This window comes from Fukomys damarensis, unplaced genomic scaffold (assembly GCF_012274545.1).
Source record: "Fukomys damarensis isolate Sample0158 unplaced genomic scaffold, DMR_v1.0_HiC HiC_scaffold_5, whole genome shotgun sequence".
NCBI lineage: Eukaryota > Metazoa > Chordata > Mammalia > Rodentia > Bathyergidae > Fukomys > Fukomys damarensis.
In genome coordinates, this window is record NW_022900917.1 from 24,635,109 (window position 1) to 24,641,017 (window position 5,909).

Sequence of the window (5,909 nt, forward strand, 5' to 3'; positions counted from 1 at the left end):
CTTTCTTTCTCTTTCTTTCTTTTTTTCTTTCTTTCTTTCTTACATGTGAAGTACAGTACTTATACATTTTGATAGCCATTTATTAAGTCTTTCTATTGAAAGATCGATCCCAACTAGATCTTCTCCTCAATTTGCATGTTACATAAACTTATGCAGATGCCAGTATTTGTGTGGATGCTGCTATGGATATGAGGATTCTGTTTCATGCCAGAGGGACTGGGGGACATCACAAGTATGCAGCATTTTTAATTTCAAATTTTCTTCAGATGTCACTGGTTCATAATAGTCCTATTGCAATTCGTTTATTCAAATGTTTTTTGGTAGCTGATGAGATCCCTGGATACTTGTAGGGAGGATGACAGGGAATAAAAGAGACAGAGGCAATGTTTAAGACATAAGGGGAGACCAGGAGGAATCTGCCTCTAGTGTACAGGTTCGATAAATTCCACAGTGGAGCTACTTTTATTATTCAGCAAGAATAGCAGGGAAAGGGTTGTATACTTTTCCAGGAACAGTGAGAGCAGTAAGATTAGGGTAGTAAGATAGGGAGCAAGTTTAGCATCTCAAAGGCTTGAGACCTTCCTCATAGCTGTATACCTGCATTTTATATTGTCTTTAGTAGAGGCTGTCTTGCCTCAGGAGCACTGTGATTATGTCTTTTCCACATAGCCAGGAAGCCTGTGATCTTTTGCATACTTCTCTGTTTCTGAGGCAAGTTAACACTGACCTTGGGACTGCAGGGCCTGTAACCTGGCCCCCACCAATCTATGCATATCAGACTGGTCCCCAACAAATGTGTATATATAATGTGTGATATTTTCTCATTAGAAACAAAAGAGGGAAATTAATGTATATATTTACCACTACAAAAATAGGGAAAATTATTAACATTGAGAATTTTTATAAAACAATTACAATGTCTCATGTATTTTGTGTCAGACACTGCTCTAAGCAATGTAATATTATTTACTTCATGATAATGAAATTTTCAAAGAAATATGTATACCTGTGTTTGTGATGAAAAATCCAAATCACTAAATGTATTAGATCAAAAGTTGAAGTCTTCTATACTTCTTAAAGTTAATCTTCCCATTTGTAGAAAGAAAGCCATTATTAATGCTTTGCTGAATTTCCTTCCAAACTAGTTTCTATACTTTCATTCATTATAAAAAGGTTTTCCTATATATTCCTCGAATATTTGAATTACCTATTCCATTATTTTGGATTAGAGGTAGAAAACTATAATTATTCAGTGTTCCATTAGAATGATAAGTACCTGAGATGATCAATTTGTAAAAAAAAAAAAAAATTATTTGTATGTTTCAATCCATGGCCTTGTGGCTTTGGGCATTATAGTAGCACATGATGGCAAGAGCAAAATAGCTTACTTAATTGTAAGACAGGGAACAGGAGAGAGGAAGAGAAATGGCTGAGGGTCCCACTATCTTATTCAGGGGCATGTCTCCACATGAAGCCTTGCCAGTAGGACCCATTTCTTACAGTTTCTTCCATACATCAACAATGCCAACTGTGGACCAAGACATTATATCTGGATCTTTGGGGAACATCTAGGATCCAAACTGTAGCAATTGTACTTTGACAGAAGCAGGGTTTAAAGCAGGCTATAAGACAACATGCGCTAGAGTTACTATGACAGGGCAGATACCCCAAAGAAATGCAGTCAAGTTCAAAGATTTTTCAACATTATAATGCTCTAAAACTAAAACTAAGAAGTCTTCAGGTATATTTGGCCCAATGGCTCTACATTTTTCAAGTTACATAAAAACTTTAATCTATTTTTATATTTGAAATGAAACTCAACCAAACTGTATTTTCTCCACGCAGATGTTCTATTGTTCTGACATCTTTTATTAGACAGTTTTTACAGTTTTACTGATTTGTAATTCTATGTGTATCATTTATTAGTGTATATACTGTTTCTGACCATTCAGATTTATCATTTTATCTTTATGTATACCAATAACTTAGCTTTTAATTATTATAAATTTATGATATTTATTATCAGATAGATGTATTTCCTTCTCACTTCCTTTTCTTCTTTTTCCACAAGATCATTGTTGTGTCAAAGAAAAATTGCACCTTATAAAATAAGTCAAGAAGAAAGACTATACTTAAGACTACTGCCTAGAGGTCAAGACCATTGCAATAGGGAAAAGATTGAATTTAACTCAGCTGAGACAAAACGCAGATTTTTTTTTTTTTTTAAGCACAGGGATTAGCTAGTGAGTTAGGAAACTGGCAAGTGGCTGAAGATTTACATTTTTTTCTTTTTATTGAATTTATTGGTACAATCTAGGTATACAATACAGTTACATTCATCATTGGGATCCTGTACCTCTACATAATAGGTCTTGATTCTCATTTTTTCCCCTTGTCCCTGCCCTCCCTTCACCTCCTCCTCCCCTCCCCATTTACAAACACTTTATTTCCATTTTTTCAGTTTCTCATATTTTTTAAAAAACAGATTCGGGGCCAAATATGTTCCGGGCTCAGTGTTTGCATGGACTGCCTCACAAGCACAATTCTGGGTACCAAAAAAAAAAATAAATAAATAAAAAAATAAAATAAATAAAGAAAGAAGGTTCTGTGTTTGAGTTTGTATTGTAGTTTTCATTTTGTTTTTCCAGTTAAGACAGGGTCTCCCTGTATAGCTCAGGTTGACTTTGAACTCACTATATAGCTCAGGCTGCCCTCAAACTTGCAGAAATTCTGCTTAAGTCTCTTGAATTTGTATTTTTTACAGATAAATATTCTAAGGGGAGGTCAGAGGGATATAGGAGAAATCTGTCTAAAGTTCAGCCAAGCTGAGGACAACTTTAAGGCTGTTTTGGTCAGTTGCCTTCTGTACATTTTTCCCCAGGTAAACATTAAAATCAGCTTTTCAAGATGCAAAAAGATCTTCTTGAAGACCCTCTGTATTCTGTTTGCCGGTATCTTATGAAGGATTTTTGCATCTATATTCATTGAGGAGATTGGCCTGTAGTTCTCTTTTTTAGTTTTGGAGTTTTATTTGTATTCTTAATTTGGAAACTTGATTTGGGAAGAAATGAATTTTCTATCAAGAAAATAGTCTTTACATTTAAAAATGTCTTTGCATGTTTTTCAGCAAATTTTTGATAATATTTTTCATTTGTGTCATACTCAATTCTAATGAAATTTATTCCAAGGTAGTTGATGTTTTTGGAATGGGATTTTTTATTATAGTTTTCTAAAAGATGATTCTGATGAATTGAAATGTAATTTATTTTATGTTATGTTCATAAACTCCTTATTTCTAAAGATTTGTATTAATTATCCAAATTTTCTGGGGGTATAATCACATCTGAAAATAATGACATACTGACATGCCATCGTAATGTTAAGTTCTTTATTTTATAAATGAAAAGGAAATCAAGAAACAGTTTAAAAATTTCCATTTCCAGTATGTGACAGACCTTGGACTTTAACAATTCACTGTATAATTCCATATTGTTTGTTTATGCTGTGCTAACATTGAGCGATTTTACAGGATTTATTTTCCAGAAACACTTATCCATTCTATTTTTATTTCACTATATATTTTATTTTATTTTTTGATTTTTAAAATTCGTTAGGTTTATTGGTACATTTTAGGTATGTAATATGATGACAGTCATCACTGGGAATTTGCACCTGTACATGGTATTTCTTGGTTCTTATTTTTCCCCATTCCCCTCCCCTCTCTTCCCCCTCTCCACCCCTCCCTAGTTACAAAGATTCTGATTCTGTTTTTTCCGTATCTCATGTTTATGCCTTTCCCTTCTTTTCTTTTCTCCACCCTTCCCACTTCCTCTTCCCCTTCGGACCTTTTCTTCCTATTTCACATTATCTATTATACATTTTGATCCTTATTCACACTTTTAGTTTCTCACACCAGAGAAACTATTCCATATAAAAATATGGAACACTTCATGGGTTTGTGTGTCATCCTTGGGCAGGGGCCATGCTAGTCTCTGTATTGTTCCAGTTTTAGTGTATGTACTACCGAAGTGAGCACTGATTTCTTGATAGAATAGTGTTTAGAAACAAATCTGTATTAAATTATTGTTATGGGAAATTCACAGAGACCTGAAAGCACCATGTGCTCGTGGGGTGATAGAGGTCCCACTCTTCATCCTTGAGTACCCATGCATGCTTTAGGGACACTGATTGCTTATTGTCCTTTTCGCCATGTGCAGCTTTCTTGTCTCCAGCCCCATTTCTGCCATAAAACTTTCAAAGACACAGGAGTATCATGTGGACTCTGTATCTGTCCTTATTTTCAGGTGGCCAAAACATATATTTTAGATGTAATATATTTATGCAAATCTTCAAGAAAGCAAAAAAATATATATGTCTATATTTTGTTGATGAATTGTGGTAATTGAATAAAAACTCTAATATAAAATATATATAATTGTTAAGTGTGAGGTAGGGGACTAATTTTACTATTCTAGTTTAACTCTAGGAATCTAATAGATTTTTTGGTATAGTGCCAATAGTTTTAGGGGTACACTAGGTATTGATGATTGGTTAATGCATTGCTTTTTAAATTTTTATATATGGTTTATAAATCTACTGCCAGATTCTTAAGAACACACACACACACACACACACACACATGCTATAAATGCACTATAACATATGCTATGTATATGCTAGCTATGCTATACTAATATGCTATAAGTACACTATAAATGCACATAACATTAATATATTTGATATGTTAATACATTAGAGGCTGTATAACTGAGGTTATATGAAGACTGAACAGAAATATGAAGCTTGTCTTCAGGTTTCTTCAATATTTTTTGTAGCCTGGTTGCATGATGACTAATATGCTACAAGTATGCTGTTGTACTTTAAATATCATGAAAATGTACATCTGCACTGAATTTCCTTTTTCCTTCATTTCTTTATTTCTAAATGCTGAGTTCTATCACAAATTTTGGATTGAAATTAAATCTGGGAAGTTTGGTAATGAAACTGAAATGGTAACGGTCTACATTATCCTTTAGTGAAACAAGTATAGAGGACTGAATGATTTATGGAGTAATTTTTTGCATCATTACCTGTCTTGATTATATACAAATAGCCTTTCATTTTTACTATTCAAAAGAACCATTTTATTTTTAATATGTTTACTCTGAAACTTAAAATCTTACTTGGCAATAGGATTAAATGCTATGCAAGTTTTTATGAATGCTTCTTCTGAAACCCAGAAAGACATTTTCAGATATTTTCATTGCATTCTGCAAACATGGCACTTAGCTAAAATGTACTTTCTTTTGCCCAACTTCTTCCTCTTAAAGAAGAAAGCTGAGTGTCTTTTGCTCAATTTAAACTAACATGGTCCTTTTAAAAGCAAATGTTAATGATGTTTTGTGCTGCGTTTAGAGTTTAATTTTAAAACAGTTCTTTTGGGTACTATTACTAAAATAGAATTATAAACACTATTCCCCTATGCAGCCTATTGGAATTTTTAACACTGACCATGTGGCTGAGGTGAGGTTCTAAAATATAATGCTGCAGTTAGGAAAAGATGAACTGATTCTCTTCTTGGCATCTGCTGAGTACTCTTTTTCTCTGATAATTCATTGAATGCATATTAAAATAGACTGAAACCTGCAGCATTCCGTGTACATCTGGGTTTTGGTTCTGTTTACTTTCACATATAAGGTGAGCCTAGAAAAGGGAATATTGGAACAAAAGAGGCTACGTATACAACTTTTAGGGACTGATGTGGTTGATTCCCTGAAGTCAAATAAAACTAGTTTAATGAAACAACAAAATCAAACTCATGACTGGTGACCAGAAGTGCAGTTCTAGTGCTGAATGTTTCCCTTTATGTCTGTCTGGCTTAGACATCTAGTCTTGATATATATATATAT

At 33.5% G+C, this 5,909-nt stretch overlaps 1 non-coding gene across 1 annotated transcript; it reads right to left on the bottom strand.

The window, feature by feature from the left end:
- Window positions 1-3,932: 3,932 nt before the first annotated feature.
- Window positions 3,933-4,036, bottom strand: LOC117285039. The gene has a single exon (XR_004516053.1). It is a non-coding gene; the product is annotated as a U6 spliceosomal RNA (small nuclear RNA).
- Between the last annotated feature and the right edge of the window lie 1,873 nt (window positions 4,037-5,909).